The sequence below is a fragment of the Pimephales promelas genome, chromosome 10 (genome assembly GCF_988280905.1).
Source record: "Pimephales promelas chromosome 10, fPimPro1.hap1.1, whole genome shotgun sequence".
Taxonomy (NCBI): Eukaryota; Metazoa; Chordata; class Actinopteri; order Cypriniformes; family Leuciscidae; genus Pimephales; species Pimephales promelas.
In genome coordinates this window covers 26,552,551-26,571,748 of record NC_142778.1, presented here as the reverse complement: position 1 = coordinate 26,571,748, position 19,198 = coordinate 26,552,551, and the positions used below count along the sequence as shown (strand labels likewise).

At 40.8% G+C, this 19,198-nt stretch overlaps 1 long non-coding RNA gene across 1 annotated transcript; it reads left to right on the top strand.

Annotated features, from left to right (window-relative positions):
• Positions 1-11,213: 11,213 nt before the first annotated feature.
• LOC148977418 (uncharacterized) lies at positions 11,214-12,793 on the top strand. Its single transcript, XR_016145452.1, has 3 exons — positions 11,214-12,143; positions 12,276-12,349; positions 12,431-12,793. It is a non-coding gene; the product is annotated as an uncharacterized LOC148977418 (long non-coding RNA).
• The last annotated feature ends 6,405 nt before the right edge of the window (positions 12,794-19,198 follow it).

Here is a 19,198-nt window from a genome sequence, read left to right as displayed (position 1 = left end):
TAGCCCCTTCCAGAGCTGAGATATCGAAACTCAAAAATTGGGCCCGAAAAAAAAACGACAGTGGTACCCCTTACGTTTTTTTTTTTGGGCGAAAAATTAAGTTTCTCCAATGTTCCCAAAACTCTGGATTCTGATAGAGGGCCATGAGACTTAGACCTGAGTGCAAAAATGGAGGCTCTAGCCCCTTCCAGAGCTGAGATATCGAAACTCAAAAATTGGGCCCGAAAAAAAAAACGACAGTGGTACCCCTTACGTTTTTTTTTTTTGGGCGAAAAATTAAGTTTCTCCAATTTTCCCAAAACTCTGGATTCTGATAGAGGGCCATGAGACTTAGACCTGAGTGCAAAAATGGAGGCTCTAGCCCCTTCCAGAGTTGAGATATCGAAACTCAAAAATTGGGCCCGAAAAAAAAACGACAGTGGTACCCCTTACGTTTTTTTTTTTGGGCGAAAGATTAAGTTTCTCCAATCTTCCCAAAACTCTGGATTCTGATAGAGGGCCATGAGACTTAGACCTGAGTGCAAAAATGGAGGCTCTAGCCCCTTCCAGAGCTGAGATATTGAAACTCAAAAATTGGGCCCGAAAAAAAAAACGACAGTGGTACCCCTTACGTTTTTTTTTTTTTGGGCGAAAAATTAAGTTTCTCCAATCTTCTCAAAACTCTGGATTCTGATAGAGGGCCATGAGACTTAGACCTGAGTGCAAAAATGGAGGCTCTAGCCCCTTCCAGAGCTGAGATATCGAAACTCAAAAATTGGGCCCGAAAAAAAAACGACAGTGGTACCCCTTACGTTTTTTTTTTTTGGGCGAAAAATTAAGTTTCTCCAATCTTCCCAAAACTCTGGATTCTGAAAGAGGGCCATGAGACTTAGACCTGAGTGCAAAAAATGGAGGCTCTAGCCCCTTCCAGAGCTGAGATATCGAAACTCAAAAATTGGGCCCGAAAAAAAAACGACAGTGGTACCCCTTACGTTTTTTTTTTTTGGGCGAAAAATTAAGTTTCTCCAATCTTCCCAAAACTCTGGATTCTGATAGAGGGCCATGAGACTTACCTGAGTGCAAAAATGGAGGCTCTAGCCCCTTCCAGAGCTGAGATATCGAAACTCAAAAATTGGGCCCGAAAAAAAAAACGACAGTGGTACCCCTTACGTTTTTTTTTTTTTTTTGGGCGAAAAATTAAGTTTCTCCAATCTTCCCAAAACTCTGGATTCTGATAGAGGGCCATGAGACTTAGACCTGAGTGCAAAAATGGAGGCTCTAGCCCCTTCCAGAGCTGAGATATCGAAACTCAAAAATTGGGCCCGAAAAAAAAACGACAGTGGTACCCCTTACGTTTTTTTTTTTTGGGCGAAAAATTAAGTTTCTCCAATCTTCTCAAAACTCTGGATTCTGATAGAGGGCCATGAGACTTAAACCTGAGTGCAAAAATGGAGGCTCTAGCCCCTTCCAGAGCTGAGATATCGAAACTCAAAAATTGGGCCCGAAAAAAAAACGACAGTGGTACCCCTTACGTTTTTTTTTTTGGGCGAAAAATTAAGTTTCTCCAATCTTCCCAAAACTCTGGATTCTGATAGAGGGCCATGAGACTTAGACCTGAGTGCAAAAATGGAGGCTCTAGCCCCTTCCAGAGTTGAGATATTGAAACTCAAAAATTGGGCCCGAAAAAAAAACGACAGTGGTACCCCTTACGTTTTTTTTTTTTGGGCGAAAAATTAAGTTTCTCCAATCTTCCCAAAACTCTGGATTCTGAAAGAGGGCCATGAGACTTAGACCTGAGTGCAAAAATGGAGGCTCTAGCCCCTTCCAGAGCTGAGATATTGAAACTCAAAAATTGGGCCCGAAAAAAAAACGACAGTGGTACCCCTTACGTTTTTTTTTTTTTGGGCGAAAAATTAAGTTTCTCCAATCTTCCCAAAACTCTGGATTCTGATAGAGGGCCATGAGACTTAGACCTGAGTGCAAAAATGGAGGCTCTAGCCCCTTCCAGAGCTGAGATATCGAAACTCAAAAATTGGGCCCGAAAAAAAAAACGACAGTGGTACCCCTTACGTTTTTTTTTTTTTTGGGCGAAAAATTAAGTTTCTCCAATCTTCCCAAAACTCTGGATTCTGATAGAGGGCCATGAGACTTAGACCTGAGTGCAAAAATGGAGGCTCTAGCCCCTTCCAGAGCTGAGATATCGAAACTCAAAAATTGGGCCCGAAAAAAAAAACGACAGTGGTACCCCTTACGTTTTTTTTTTTTGGGCGAAAAATTAAGTTTCTCCAATTTTCCCAAAACTCTGGATTCTGATAGAGGGCCATGAGACTTAGACCTGAGTGCAAAAATGGAGGCTCTAGCCCCTTCCAGAGTTGAGATATCGAAACTCAAAAATTGGGCCCAAAAAAAAAACGACAGTGGTACCCCTTACGTTTTTTTTTTTGGGCGAAAAATTAAGTTTCTCCAATCTTCCCAAAACTCTGGATTCTGATAGAGGGCCATGAGACTTAGACCTGAGTGCAAAAATGGAGGCTCTAGCCCCTTCCAGAGCTGAGATATCGAAACTCAAAAATTGGGCCCGAAAAAAAAACGACAGTGGTACCCCTTACGTTTTTTTTTTTTTGGGCGAAAAATTAAGTTTCTCCAATCTTCCCAAAACTCTGGATTCTGATAGAGGGCCATGAGACTTACCTGAGTGCAAAAATGGAGGCTCTAGCCCCTTCCAGAGCTGAGATATCGAAACTCAAAAATTGGGCCCGAAAAAAAAAACGACAGTGGTACCCCTTACGTTTTTTTTTTTTTTGGGCGAAAAATTAAGTTTCTCCAATCTTCCCAAAACTCTGGATTCTGATAGAGGGCCATGAGACTTAGACCTGAGTGCAAAAATGGAGGCTCTAGCCCCTTCCAGAGCTGAGATATCGAAACTCAAAAATTGGGCCCGAAAAAAAAACGACAGTGGTACCCCTTACGTTTTTTTTTTTTTGGGCGAAAAATTAAGTTTCTCCAATCTTCTCAAAACTCTGGATTCTGATAGAGGGCCATGAGACTTAAACCTGAGTGCAAAAATGGAGGCTCTAGCCCCTTCCAGAGCTGAGATATCGAAACTCAAAAATTGGGCCCGAAAAAAAAACGACAGTGGTACCCCTTACGTTTTTTTTTTTGGGCGAAAAATTAAGTTTCTCCAATCTTCCCAAAACTCTGGATTCTGATAGAGGGCCATGAGACTTAGACCTGAGTGCAAAAATGGAGGCTCTAGCCCCTTCCAGAGTTGAGATATTGAAACTCAAAAATTGGGCCCGAAAAAAAAACGACAGTGGTACCCCTTACGTTTTTTTTTTTTGGGCGAAAAATTAAGTTTCTCCAATCTTCCCAAAACTCTGGATTCTGAAAGAGGGCCATGAGACTTAGACCTGAGTGCAAAAATGGAGGCTCTAGCCCCTTCCAGAGCTGAGATATTGAAACTCAAAAATTGGGCCCGAAAAAAAAACGACAGTGGTACCCCTTACGTTTTTTTTTTTTTTGGGCGAAAAATTAAGTTTCTCCAATCTTCCCAAAACTCTGGATTCTGATAGAGGGCCATGAGACTTAGACCTGAGTGCAAAAATGGAGGCTCTAGCCCCTTCCAGAGCTGAGATATCGAAACTCAAAAATTGGGCCCGAAAAAAAAAACGACAGTGGTACCCCTTACGTTTTTTTTTTTTTGGGCGAAAAATTAAGTTTCTCCAATCTTCCCAAAACTCTGGATTCTGATAGAGGGCCATGAGACTTAGACCTGAGTGCAAAAATGGAGGCTCTAGCCCCTTCCAGAGCTGAGATATCGAAACTCAAAAATTGGGCCCGAAAAAAAAAACGACAGTGGTACCCCTTACGTTTTTTTTTTTTGGGCGAAAAATTAAGTTTCTCCAATTTTCCCAAAACTCTGGATTCTGATAGAGGGCCATGAGACTTAGACCTGAGTGCAAAAATGGAGGCTCTAGCCCCTTCCAGAGTTGAGATATCGAAACTCAAAAATTGGGCCCAAAAAAAAAACGACAGTGGTACCCCTTACGTTTTTTTTTTTGGGCGAAAAATTAAGTTTCTCCAATCTTCCCAAAACTCTGGATTCTGATAGAGGGCCATGAGACTTAGACCTGAGTGCAAAAATGGAGGCTCTAGCCCCTTCCAGAGCTGAGATATCGAAACTCAAAAATTGGGCCCGAAAAAAAAACGACAGTGGTACCCCTTACGTTTTTTTTTTTGGGCGAAAAATTAAGTTTCTCCAATCTTCCCAAAACTCTGGATTCTGAAAGAGGGCCACGAGACTTAGACCTGAGTGCAAAAATGGAGGCTCTAGCCCCTTCCAGAGCTGAGATATCGAAACTCAAAAATTGGGCCCGAAGAAAAAACGACAGTGGTACCCCTTACGTGTTTTTTTTTTGGGCGAAAAATTAAGTTTCTCCAATCTTCCCAAAACTCTGGATTCTGATAGAGGGCCATGAGACTTAGACCTGAGTGCAAAAATGGAGGTTCTAGCCCCTTCCAGAGCTGAGATATCGAAACTCAAAAATTGGGCCCGAAAAAAAAAACGACAGTGGTACCCCTTACGTTTTTTTTTTTTGGGCGAAAAATTAAGTTTCTCCAATCTTCCCAAAACTCTGAATTCTGATAGAGGGCCATGAGACTTAGACCTGAGTGCAAAAATGGAGGCTCTAGACCCTTCCAGAGCTGAGATATCGAAACTCAAAAATTGGGCCCGAAAAAAAAAACGACAGTGGTACCCCTTACGTTTTTTTTTTTTTGGGCGAAAAATTAAGTTTCTCCAATCTTCCCAAAACTCTGGATTCTGATAGAGGGCCATGAGACTTAGACCTGAGTGCAAAAATGGAGGCTCTAGCCCCTTCCAGAGCTGAGATATCGAAACTCAAAAATTGGGCCCGAAAAAAAAACGACAGTGGTACCCCTTACGTTTTTTTTTTTTGGGCGAAAAATTAAGTTTCTCCAATTTTCCCAAAACTCTGGATTCTGATAGAGGGCCATGAGACTTAGACCTGAGTGCAAAAATGGAGGCTCTAGCCCCTTCCAGAGTTGAGATATCGAAACTCAAAAATTGGGCCCGAAAAAAAAAACGACAGTGGTACCCCTTACGTTTTTTTTTTTGGGTGAAAAATTAAGTTTCTCCAATCTTCCCAAAACTCTGGATTCTGATAGAGGGCCATGAGACTTAGACCTGAGTGCAAAAATGGAGGCTCTAGCCCCTTCCAGAGCTGAGATATCGAAACTCAAAAATTGGGCCCGAAAAAAAAACGACAGTGGTACCCCTTACGTTTTTTTTTTTTTGGGCGAAAAATTAAGTTTCTCCAATCTTCTCAAAACTCTGGATTCTGATAGAGGGCCATGAGACTTAGACCTGAGTGCAAAAATGGAGGCTCTAGCCCCTTCCAGAGCTGAGATATCGAAACTCAAAAATTGGGCCCGAAAAAAAAACGACAGTGGTACCCCTTACGTTTTTTTTTTTTGGGCGAAAAATTAAGTTTCTCCAATCTTCCCAAAACTCTGGATTCTGAAAGAGGGCCATGAGACTTAGACCTGAGTGCAAAAATGGAGGCTCTAGCCCCTTCCAGAGCTGAGATATCGAAACTCAAAAATTGGGCCCGAAAAAAAAACGACAGTGGTACCCCTTACGTTTTTTTTTTTTTGGGCGAAAAATTAAGTTTCTCCAATCTTCCCAAAACTCTGGATTCTGATAGAGGGCCATGAGACTTAGACCTGAGTGCAAAAATGGAGGCTCTAGCCCCTTCCAGAGCTGAGATATCGAAACTCAAAAATTGGGCCCGAAAAAAAAACGACAGTGGTACCCCTTACGTTTTTTTTTTTTGGGCGAAAAATTAAGTTTCTCCAATCTTCCCAAAACTCTGGATTGTGATAGAGGGCCATGAGACTTAGACCTGAGTGCAAAAATGGAGGCTCTAGACCCTTCCAGAGCTGAGATATCGAAACTCAAAAATTGGGCCCGAAAAAAAAAAACGACAGTGGTACCCCTTACGTTTTTGTTTTTTTTTGGGCGAAAAATTAAGTTTCTCCAATCTTCCCAAAACTCTGGATTGTGATAGAGGGCCGTGAGACTTAGACCTGATTGCAAAAATGGAGGCTCTAGTCCCTTCCAGAGCTGAGATATCGAAACTCAAAAATTGGGCCCGAAAAAAAACGACAGTGGTACCCCTTACGTTTTTTTTTTTTGGGCGAAAAATTAAGTTTCTCCAATCTTCCCAAAACTCTGGATTCTGATAGAGGGCCGTGAGACTTAGACCTGATTGCAAAAATGGAGGCTCTAGCCCCTTCCAGAGCTGAGATATCGAAACTCAAAAATTGGGCCCGAAAAAAAAACGACAGTGGTACCCCTTACGTTTTTTTTTTTTGGGCGAAAAATTAAGTTTCTCCAATCTTCCCAAAACTCTGGATTCTGATAGAGGGCCATGAGACTTAGACCTGAGTGCAAAAATGGAGGCTCTAGCCCCTTCCAGAGCTGAGATGTCGAAACTCAAAAATTGGGCCCGAAAAAAAAACGACAGTGGTACCCCTTACGTTTTTTTTTTTTGGGCGAAAAATTAAGTTTCTCCAATCTTCCCAAAACTCTGGATTCTGATAGAGGGCCATGAGACTTAGACCTGAGTGCAAAAATGGAGGCTCTAGCCCCTTCCAGAGCTGAGATATCGAAACTCAAAAATTGGGCCCGAAAAAAAAACGACAGTGGTACCCCTTACGTTTTTTTTTTGTTGGGCGAAAAATTAAGTTTCTCCAATCTTCCCAAAACTCTGGATTCTGATAGAGGGCCATGAGACTTAAACCTGAGTGCAAAAATGGAGGCTCTAGCCCCTTCCAGAGCTGAGATATCGAAACTCAAAAATTGGGCCTAAAAAAAACGACAGTGGTACCCCTTACGTTTTTTTTTTTGGGCGAAAAATTAAGTTTCTCCAATCTTCCCAAAACTCTGGATTCTGATAGAGGGCCATGAGACTTAGACCTGAGTGCAAAAATGGAGGCTCTAGCCCCTTCCAGAGCTGAGATATCGAAACTCAAAAATTGGGCCCGAAAAAAAAACGACAGTGGTACCCCTTACGTTTTTTTTTTTTGGGCGAAAAATTAAGTTTCTCCAATCTTCCCAAAACTCTGGATTCTGATAGAGGGCCATGAGACTTAGACCTGAGTGCAAAAATGGAGGCTCTAGCCCCTTCCAGAGCTGAGATATCGAAACTCAAAAATTGGGCCCGAAAAAAAAACGACAGTGGTACCCCTTACGTTTTTTTTTTTTGGGCGAAAAATTAAGTTTCTCCAATCTTCCCAAAACTCTGGATTCTGATAGAGGGCCATGAGACTTAGACCTGAGTGCAAAAATGGAGGCTCTAGCCCCTTCCAGAGCTGAGATATCGAAACTCAAAAATTGGGCCCGAAAAAAAAACGACAGTGGTACCCCTTACGTTTTTTTTTTTTGGGCGAAAAATTAAGTTTCTCCAATCTTCCCAAAACTCTGGATTCTGATAGAGGGCCATGAGACTTAGACCTGAGTGCAAAAATGGAGGCTCTAGCCCCTTCCAGAGCTGAGATATCGAAACTCAAAAATCGGGCCCGAAAAAAAAACGACAGTGGTACCCCTTACGTTTTTTTTTGTTGGGCGAAAAATTAAGTTTCTCCAATCTTCCCAAAACTCTGGATTCTGATAGAGGGCCATGAGACTTAGACCTGAGTGCAAAAATGGAGGCTCTAGCCCCTTCCAGAGCTGAGATATCGAAACTCAAAAATTGGGCCCGAAGAAAAAACGACAGTGGTACCCCTTACGTTTTTTTTTTTTTTGGGCGAAAAATTAAGTTTCTCCAATCTTCCCAAAACTCTGGATTCTGATAGAGGGCCATGAGACTTAGACCTGAGTGCAAAAATGGAGGTTCTAGCCCCTTCCAGAGCTGAGATATCGAAACTCAAAAATTGGGCCCGAAAAAAAAAACGACAGTGGTACCCCTTACGTTTTTTTTTGTCGGGCGAAAAATTAAGTTTCTCCAATCTTCCCAAAACTCTGGATTCTGATAGAGGGCCATGAGACTTAGACCTGAGTGCAAAAATGGAGGCTCTAGCCCCTTCCAGAGCTGAGATATCGAAACTCAAAAATTGGGCCCGAAAAAAAAACGACAGTGGTACCCCTTACGTTTTTTTTTTTTGGGCGAAAAATTAAGTTTCTCCAATCTTCCCAAAACTCTGGATTCTGATAGAGGGCCATGAGACTTAGACCTGAGTGCAAAAATGGAGGCTCTAGCCCCTTCCAGAGCTGAGATATCGAAACTCAAAAATTGGGCCCGAAAAAAAAACGACAGTGGTACCCCTTACGTTTTTTTTTTTTGGGCGAAAAATTAAGTTTCTCCAATTTTCCCAAAACTCTGGATTCTGATAGAGGGCCATGAGACTTAGACCTGAGTGCAAAAATGGAGGCTCTAGCCCCTTCCAGAGTTGAGATATCGAAACTCAAAAATTGGGCCCGAAAAAAAAACGACAGTGGTACCCCTTACGTTTTTTTTTTGGGCGAAAAATTAAGTTTCTCCAATCTTCCCAAAACTCTGGATTCTGATAGAGGGCCATGAGACTTAGACCTGAGTGCAAAAATGGAGGCTCTAGCCCCTTCCAGAGCTGAGATATCGAAACTCAAAAATTGGGCCCGAAAAAAAAACGACAGTGGTACCCCTTACGTTTTTTTTTTTGGGCGAAAAATTAAGTTTCTCCAATCTTCCCAAAACTCTGGATTCTGATAGAGGGCCATGAGACTTAGACCTGAGTGCAAAAATGGAGGCTCTAGCCCCTTCCAGAGCTGAGATATCGAAACTCAAAAATTGGGCCCGAAAAAAAAACGACAGTGGTACCCCTTACGTTTTTTTTTTTTCGGCGAAAAATTAAGTTTCTCCAATTTTCCCAAAACTCTGGATTCTGATAGAGGGCCATGAGACTTAGACCTGAGTGCAAAAATGGAGGCTCTAGCCCCTTCCAGAGTTGAGATATCGAAACTCAAAAATTGGGCCCGAAAAAAAAACGACAGTGGTACCCCTTACGTTTTTTTTTTTGGGCGAAAAATTACGTTTCTCCAATCTTCCCAAAACTCTGGATTCTGATAGAGGGCCATGAGACTTAGACCTGAGTGCAAAAATGGAGGCTCTAGCCCCTTCCAGAGCTGAGATATCGAAACTCAAAAATTGGGCCCGAAAAAAAAAACGACAGTGGTACCCCTTACGTTTTTTTTTTTTGGGGCGAAAAATTAAGTTTCTCCAATTTTCCCAAAACTCTGGATTCTGATAGAGGGCCATGAGACTTAGACCTGAGTGCAAAAATGGAGGCTCTAGCCCCTTCCAGAGTTGAGATATCGAAACTCAAAAATTGGGCCCGAAAAAAAAACGACAGTGGTACCCCTTACGTTTTTTTTTTTGGGCGAAAAATTAAGTTTCTCCAATCTTCCCAAAACTCTGGATTCTGATAGAGGGCCATGAGACTTAGACCTGAGTGCAAAAATGGAGGCTCTAGCCCCTTCCAGAGCTGAGATATCGAAACTCAAAAATTGGGCCCGAAAAAAAAAACGACAGTGGTACCCCTTACGTTTTTTTTTTTTTGGGCGAAAAATTAAGTTTCTCCAATCTTCTCAAAACTCTGGATTCTGATAGAGGGCCATGAGACTTAGACCTGAGTGCAAAAATGGAGGCTCTAGCCCCTTCCAGAGCTGAGATATCGAAACTCAAAAATTGGGCCCGAAAAAAAAACGACAGTGGTACCCCTTACGTTTTTTTTTTTTGGGCGAAAAATTAAGTTTCTCCAATCTTCCCAAAACTCTGGATTCTGAAAGAGGGCCATGAGACTTAGACCTGAGTGCAAAAATGGAGGCTCTAGCCCCTTCCAGAGCTGAGATATCGAAACTCAAAAATTGGGCCCGAAAAAAAAAACGACAGTGGTACCCCTTACGTTTTTTTTTTTTTTGGGCGAAAAATTAAGTTTCTCCAATCTTCCCAAAACTCTGGATTCTGATAGAGGGCCATGAGACTTAGACCTGAGTGCAAAAATGGAGGCTCTAGCCCCTTCCAGAGCTGAGATATCGAAACTCAAAAATTGGGCCCGAAAAAAAAACGACAGTGGTACCCCTTACGTTTTTTTTTTTTTTTGGGCGAAAAATTAAGTTTCTCCAATCTTCCCAAAACTCTGGATTCTGATAGAGGGCCATGAGACTTAGACCTGAGTGCAAAAATGGAGGCTCTAGCCCCTTCCAGAGCTGAGATATCGAAACTCAAAAATTGGGCCCGAAAAAAAAAACGACAGTGGTACCCCTTACGTTTTTTTTTTTGGGCGAAAAATTAAGTTTCTCCAATCTTCTCAAAACTCTGGATTCTGATAGAGGGCCATGAGACTTAGACCTGAGTGCAAAAATGGAGGCTCTAGCCCCTTCCAGAGCTGAGATATCGAAACTCAAAAATTGGGCCCGAAAAAAAACGACAGTGGTACCCCTTACGTTTTTTTTTTTGGGCGAAAAATTAAGTTTCTCCAATCTTCCCAAAACTCTGGATTCTGAAAGAGGGCCATGAGACTTAGACCTGAGTGCAAAAATGGAGGCTCTAGCCCCTTCCAGAGCTGAGATATCGAAACTCAAAAATTGGGCCCGAAAAAAAAAAACGACAGTGGTACCCCTTACGTTTTTTTTTTTGGGGCAAAAAATTAAGTTTCTCCAATCTTCCCAAAACTCTGGATTCTTATAGAGGGCCATGAGACTTAGACCTGAGTGCAAAAATGGAGGCTCTAGCCCCTTCCAGAGCTGAGATATCGAAACTCAAAAATTGGGACCGAAAAAAAAAACGACAGTGGTACCCCTTACGGTTTTTTTTTTTTGGGAGAAAAATTAAGTTTCTCCAATCTTCCCAAAACTCTGGATTCTGATAGAGGGCCATGAGACTTAGACCTGAGTGCAAAAATGGAGGCTCTAGCCCCTTCCAGAGCTGAGATATCGAAACTCAAAAATTGGGACCGAAAAAAAAACGACAGTGGTACCCCTTACGGTTTTTTTTTTTGGGAGAAAAATTAAGTTTCTCCAATCTTCCCAAAATTCTGGATTCTGATAGAGGGCCATGAGACTTAGGCTGCGTCCGAAACCGCATACTTCCCTACTATATAGTAGGGAAAAAGCAGTAGGCGAGCGAATAAGTATGTCCGAATCCTTAGCATCCATAAAGAGTAGGCGAGAATTACCAGAGTTTTACCAGAGATTCGGGCATACGTATACTTATAGTACGTCCGAATATTCCTACTTTCGTACTATATAGTAGGGGAAAACAGTATTTGAAAGGAGTAGTATGTCCGAAACCTCAGTACTCATAAAAGAGTAGGCGAGAAGTTCCCGGAAGATCTCCTGCTTTCGCCAAGATTTTTGAGTGTTCATCCGATGGATACTCTTCTATCCCAGGAGGCCACGGGAAAGCATTCGTCATTATCAACATCGCGGAGATCAGCGAAGCAGGGGAATTTCAAATGTGAGTAAACACGGTTCCTTGTGTTTAAATTGTATGTGTTAAACTACTATAGAGTACACGTTTTAACTGTTGAAGGTCTAAAGGACTTAGACAGTATAGTATAGTTGTGATTTTGCTGTAAACACATGTTTTATTAGTTAGTTAAACAGGGGAGCTCCAGTAAGTAGGCTACATGTAAGTTTCTAAAATGGATTTACATAGCTAACCATATAACGTTACATCTTAAACACGCTTATTTAAAATGTCTATTTACATCTGAAATGAAAATATTGTTTAAGTATTGCAGATGAGCACATCCCAACATGAAAAATACATCTGAGTGATGTAACGTTATGTGTGCTATTATGAAGGATAGTTCACTGTTGTCAACACTACTTACATTAGACAAATGTGCTGTAAATACGGTAAATAAACAAATCTATAAAGTAACTAAATATGTTATATTTAATTTGTCCCTTATTAGTGTTGATATATTAAGGATCATTTAAGTTGGATTAAAAGTGAGTTAACACATCAACCTCAGCATGTAAATTCAGTGTTGAGCTCATAATGTGAATCTTGTCTGTATGTTACAAGGACAGAAGAACACGCGTGTTTATCCGGTGGAGAGAGGCTCATGATGCTGAATGCTGTCATCAAAGGCTTTGAGTGAGTATACTACAGAAATGGATAACAAAATCTATTCAATCTTAAATTGTAGTTTATTTGAATTATTGTAAATTCAAGTAGAGAAATTACAACACTTTTCTGATTCTTGATTTCTGTGCATTTGCTTCATAGCTTTTGTGGTGGAGCAGGACCTGCAAGGAAAGATGATGGCAGCATTTGTTTTAGGGATTTTACTCAAATATAAAGTAAGGTTATTTTTAATAGATAAATCAAATGACATTGTGTTAAAATGACTGCTTTTGTATAATGTTTGTGCATTTTTGTAGGATCTGAAATGTCTGCAGACTGGTGTGAGCACTGAGGATGAGGAGCCCAGAGGTGCATCCTGGAAGTGGTGCCATGGATGAGTCCCTCCATCTCTCCACCTGCCCTTATGAGTCCCTCCATCTGTCCACCTGCCTTTACGAGACCCTCGATCTCTCCACCTGCCCTTATTGCCTCAGATTGTGAAGCGCAGCACAACAACAAGCTCTGGGAAGAAGGCACAGTCCCCTCTGGTGAATTCATCAGAATAAAGCTGCAGAATAGGAACCGCTGTGTTGAGTCGGCATGATGTGGTGTTCAGCGGCTGTAAATACATGCTTGTAGTTTGAATAAAGCTTTGTTTCATGTGTTGTTGACTTGTATAATGCATTTGTTTATTGTGATGGTTACTTTTATTTGTTCTTTTACTCATTTATTCATTTTTATTATTGTTGTCAGTATATAACATTTAATTATTTAATTAATGTATCCATTAATTCATCGATTGACTGATAATTGAGATGTTTCCCTGCATTTATGAATATAAATGTATTCATGCATAACTGTCATATGCAAAAACAAATTACATTTTGCTTGTTATATTAAGTTATATTTTTAGTATATAAAAAAGTTATATAATTAAGTATTGGTCAGCATTTAATATTATTATTTTGTTTAAGTTTTGGGGTGGGCTAACAATGCAATTCATTCTGAGGTAATATTAATTTTTAAGGAGTGATACTTACATTTTTCGAGTATAAAATCAACAGTTTTCTCCAAAAGAGATCTTCGAGCAGCTGCCCGTCTCCTTTGTGCAGACATTATAAACGCATAGGAAAACTGTTCTAGGTTGTGCTGTCAAGTCACTGATGTTATGAAGTGTTAGTACACCTGTCGCTCATAATTTAAACTTATAAACGTATTACATATAAGATCATGGAAAGTTACAACAACAGTCATAATGACAAAACAGAAAACATAAAGATCATTGGTTTGTGTACATCATATAGGCTACAGGAAAAAGGAACAATAACAAGGCTAAATATTTTTTAATAGTTCTTCAGAATACATGAAAAATTTTGTTGTTTTGTTGTTGTTGTTATAGGTCTGAGGCATGAAACGAGGTAAATTCATCAAGAAAAGGAGGAAAACTTAAAGGAGAAACGTTTTGGGTATAAAATAAAGAAATTAACAACATTCAAGAGGTGACGATTTGGGGGTTTCTTAATAAAAAAAAATATCAGCTGTTTCTTCAACAATACCACAACAAAATGAGAAAGTTTCATCAATGTCAAGATATTTATAGATAGAAGAATTAAACGTGTCGCTGTTCATTTCTTCGCGCTTGTGATATGATGATAACGCGTCGTAGTAGGTCACATGATAACGTCAACATGGCAGATGTCCGGTTCTCATTCATACTCAACGAGATTTGGCTATAAAGTACCTACTCTTTTAGCGCTCGTTGAGTAAGTACTTATTGAAATTAAGTACCTACTCATTGAGTATGCGGTTTTGGACGCAGCCTTAGACCTGAGTGCAAAAATGGAGGCTCTAGCCCCTTCCAGAGCTGAGATATCGAAACTCAAAAATTGGGCCCGAAAAAAAAACGACAGTGGTACCCCTTACGTTTTTTTTTTTTTGGGCGAAAAATTAAGTTTCTCCAATCTTCCCAAAACTCTGGATTCTGATAGAGGGCCATGAGACTTAGACCTGAGTGCAAAAATGGAGGCTCTAGCCCCTTCCAGAGCTGAGATATCGAAACTCAAAAATTGGGCCCGAAAAAAAACGACAGTGGTACCCCTTACGTTTTTTTTTTTGGGCGAAAAATTAAGTTTCTCCAATCTTCCCAAAACTCTGGATTCTGATAGAGGGCCATGAGACTTAGACCTGAGTGCAAAAATGGAGGCTCTAGCCCCTTCCAGAGCTGAGATATCGAAACTCAAAAATTGGGCCCGAAAAAAAACGACAGTGGTACCCCTTACGTTTTTTTTTTTTGGGCGAAAAATTAAGTTTCTCCAATCTTCCCAAAACTCTGGATTCTGATAGAGGGCCATGAGACTTAGACCTGAGTGCAAAAATAGAGGCTCTAGCCCCTTCCAGAGCTGAGATATCAAAACTCAAAAATTGGGCCCGAAAAAAAAACCGACAGTGGTACCCCTTACGTTTTTTTTTTTTGGGCGAAAAATTAAGTTTCTCCAATCTTCCCAAAACTCTGGATTCTGATAGAGGGCCATGAGACTTAGACCTGAGTGCAAAAATGGAGGCTCTAGCCCCTTCCAGAGCTGAGAAATCGAAACTCAAAAATTGGGCCCGAAAAAAAAACGACAGTGGTACCCCTTACGTTTTTTTTTTTGGGCGAAAAATTAAGTTTCTCCAATCTTCCCAAAACTCTGGATTCTGATAGAGGGCCATGAGACTTAGACCTGAGTGCAAAAATGGAGGCTCTAGCCCCTTCCAGAGCTGAGATATCGAAACTCAAACATTCGACCCGAAAAAAAAAACGACAGTGGTACCACTTTCGTTTTTTTTTTTTTTGGGGCGAAAAATTAAGTTTCTCCAATCTTCTCAAAACTCTGGATTCTGAAAGAGGGCCATGAGACTTAAACCTGAGTGCAAAAATGGAGGCTCTAGACCCTTCCAGAGCGGAGATATCGAAACTCAAAAATTCGACCCGAAAAAAAAAAACGACAGTGGTACCCCTTTCGTTTTTTTTTTTCGGGTGAAAAATTAAGTTTCTCCAATCTTCTCAAAACTCTGGATTATGATAGAGGGCCATGAGACTTAAACATGAGTGCAAAAATGGAGGCTCTAGACCCTTTCAGAGCTGAGATATCGAAACTCAAAAATTCGACCCGAAAAAAAAACGACAGTGGTACCCCTTTCGTTTTTTTTTTCGGGTGAAAAATTAAGTTTCTCCAATCTTCTCAAAACTCTGGATTATGATAGAGGGCCATGAGACTTAAACCTGAGTGCAAAAATTGAGACTCTAGACCCTTCCAGACCTGAGATATCGAAACTCAAAAATTCGACCCGAAAAAAAAAACGACAGTGGTACCCCTTACGTTTTTTTTTTTTGGGCGAAAAATTAAGTTTCTCCAATCTTCCCAAAACTCTGGATTCTGATAGAGGGCCATGAGACTTAGACCTGAGTGCAAAAATGGAGGCTCTAGCCCCTTCCAGAGCTGAGAAATCGAAACTCAAAAATTGGGCCCGAAAAAAAAACGACAGTGGTACCCCTTACGTTTTTTTTTTTGGGCGAAAAATTAAGTTTCTCCAATCTTCCCAAAACTCTGGATTCTGATAGAGGGCCATGAGACTTAGACCTGAGTGCAAAAATGGAGGCTCTAGCCCCTTCCAGAGCTGAGATATCGAAACTCAAACATTCGACCCGAAAAAAAAAACGACAGTGGTACCACTTTCGTTTTTTTTTTTGGGGGCGAAAAATTAAGTTTCTCCAATCTTCTCAAAACTCTGGATTCTGAAAGAGGGCCATGAGACTTAAACCTGAGTGCAAAAATGGAGGCTCTAGACCCTTCCAGAGCGGAGATATCGAAACTCAAAAATTCGACCCGAAAAAAAAAACGACAGTGGTACCCCTTTCGTTTTTTTTTTCGGGTGAAAAATTAAGTTTCTCCAATCTTCTCAAAACTCTGGATTATGATAGAGGGCCATGAGACTTAAACATGAGTGCAAAAATGGAGGCTCTAGACCCTTTCAGAGCTGAGATATCGAAACTCAAAAATTCGACCCGAAAAAAAAACGACAGTGGTACCCCTTTCGTTTTTTTTTTCGGGTGAAAAATTAAGTTTCTCCAATCTTCTCAAAACTCTAGATTATGATAGAGGGCCATGAGACTTAGACCTGAGTGCAAAAATTGAGACTCTAGACCCTTCCAGAGCTGAGATATCGAAACTCAAAAATTCGACCCGAAAAAAAAACGACAGTGGTACCCCTTTTGTTTTTTTGTTTTTTCGGGTGAAAAATTAAGTTTCTCCAATCTTCTCAAAACTCTGGATTATGATAGAGGGCCATGAGACTTAGACCTGAGTGCAAAAATGGAGCCTCTAGCCCCTTCCAGAGCTGAGATATCGAAACTCAAAAATTGGGCCCGAAAAAAAAAAACGACAGTGGTACCCCTTACATTTTTTTTTTTTTGGGCGAAAAATTAAGTTTCTCCAATCTTCCCAAAACTCTGGATTCTGATAGAGAGCCATGAGACTTAGACCTGAGTGCAAAAATGGAGGCTCTAGCCCCTTCCAGAGCTGAGATATCGAAACTCAAAAATTCGACCCGAAAAAAAAACGACAGTGGTACCCCTTTCGTTTTTTTTTTTTCGGGTGAAAAATTAAGTTTCTCCAATCTTCTCAAAACTCTGGATTATGATAGAGGGCCATGAGACTTAAACCTGAGTGCAAAAATTGAGGCTCTAGACCCTTCCAGAGCTGAGATATCGAAACTCAAAAATTCGACCCGAAAAAAAAACGACAGTGGTACCCCTTTTGTTTTTTGTTTTTTCAGGTGAAAAATTAAGTTTCTCCAATCTTCTCAAAACTCTGGATTATGATAGAGGGCCATGAGACTTAAACCTGAGTGCAAAAATGGAGCCTCTAGACCCTTCCAGAGCTGAGATATCGAAACTCAAAAATTCGACCCGAAAAAAAAAACGACAGTGGTACCCCTTTCATTTTTTTTTTCGGGTGAAAAATTAAGTTTCTCCAATCTTCTCAAAACTCTGGATTATGATAGAGGGCCATGACACTTAAACCTGAGTGCAAAAATGGAGGCTCTAGACCCTTCCAGAGCTGAGATATCGAAACTCAAAAATTCAACCCGAAAAAAAAACGACAGTGGTACCCCTTTCGTTTTTTTTTCGGGTGAAAAGTAAGTTTCTCCAATCTTCTCAAAACTCTGGATTGTGATAGAGGGCCATGAGACTTAGACCTGAGTGCAAAAATGGAGGCTCTAGCCCCTTCCAGAGCTGAGATATCGAAACTCAAAAATTGGGCCCGAAAAAAAAAACGACAGTGGTACCCCTTACGGTTTTTTTTTTTTGGGCGAAAAATTAAGTTTCTCCAATCTTCCCAAAACTCTGGATTCTGATAGAGGGCCGTGAGACTTAGACCTGATTGCAAAAATGGAGGCTCTAGCCCCTTCCAGAGCTGAGATATCGAAACTAAAAAATTGGGCCCGAAAAAAAAAACGACAGTGGTACCCCTTACGTTTTTTTTTTTTTTGGGCGAAAAATTACGTTTCTCCAATCTTCCCAAAACTCTGGATTCTGATAGAGGGCCATGAGACTTAGACCTGAGTGCAAAAATGGAGGCTCTAGCCCCTTCCAGAGCTGAGATATCGAAACTCAAAAATTGGGCCCGAAAAAAAAAACGACAGTGGTACCCCTTACGTTTTTTTTTTTTTGGGTGAAAAATTAAGTTTCTCCAATCTTCCCAAAACTCTGGATTCTGATAGAGGGCCATGAGACTTAGACCTGAGTACAAAAATGGAGGCTCTAGCCCCTTCCAGAGCTGAGATATCGAAACTCAAAAATTGGGCCCGAAAAAAAAAACGACAGTGGTACCCCTTACGTTTTTTTTTTTTTGGGCGAAAAATTACGTTTCTCCAATCTTCCCAAAACTCTGGATTCTGATAGAGGGCCATGAGACTTAGACCTGAGTGCAAAAATGGAGGCTCTAGCCCCTTCCAGAGCTGAGATATCGAAACTCAAAAATTGGGCCCGAAAAAAAAACGACAGTGGTACCCCTTACGTTTTTTTTTTTTTGTGTGAAAAATTAAGTTTCTCCAATCTTCCCAAAACTCTGGATTCTGATAGAGGGCCATGAGACTTAGACCTGAGTACAAAAATGGAGGCTCTAGCCCCTTCCAGAGCTGAGATATCGAAACTCAAAAATTGGGCCCGAAAAAAAAAACGACAGTGGTACCCCTTACGTTTTTTTTTTTTGTTGGGCAAAAAATTAAGTTTCTCCAATCTTCCCAAAACTCTGGATTCTGATAGAGGGCCATGAGACTTAGACCTGAGTGCAAAAATGGAGGCTCTAGCCCCTTCCAGAGCTGAGATATCGAAACTCAAAAATTGGGCCCGAAAAAAAAAACGACAGTGGTACCCCTTACGTTTTTTTTTGTTGGGCGAAAAATTAAGTTTCTCCAATCTTCCAAAAACTCTGGATTCTGATAGAGGGCCATGAGACTTAGACCTGATTGCAAAAATGGAGGCTCTAGCCCCTTCCAGAGCTGAGATATCGAAACTCAAAAATTGGGCCCGAAAAAAAAAAACGACAGTGGTACCCCTTACGGTTTTTTTTTTGGGCGAAAAATTAAGTTTCTCCAATCTTCCCAAAAACTCTGGATTCTGATAGAGGGCCATGAGACTTAGACCTGAGTGCAAAAATGGAGGCTCTAGCCCCTTCCAGAGCTGAGATATCGAAACTCAAAAATTGGGCCCGAAAAAAAAACGACAGTGGTACCCCTTACGTTTTTTTTTGTTGGGCGAAAAATTAAGTTTCTCCAATCTTCCCAAAACTCTGGATTCTGATAGAGGGCCATGAGACTTAGACCTGAGTGCAAAAATGGAGGCTCTAGCCCCTTCCAGAGCTGAGATATTGAAACTCAAAAATTGGGCCCGAAAAAAAAACGACAGTGGTACCCCTTACGTTTTTTTTTTTGGGCGAAAAATTAAGTTTCTCCAATCTTCCCAAAACTCTGGATTCTGATAGAGGGCCATGAGACTTAGACCTGAGTGCAAAAATGGAGGCTCTAGCCCCTTCCAGAGCTGA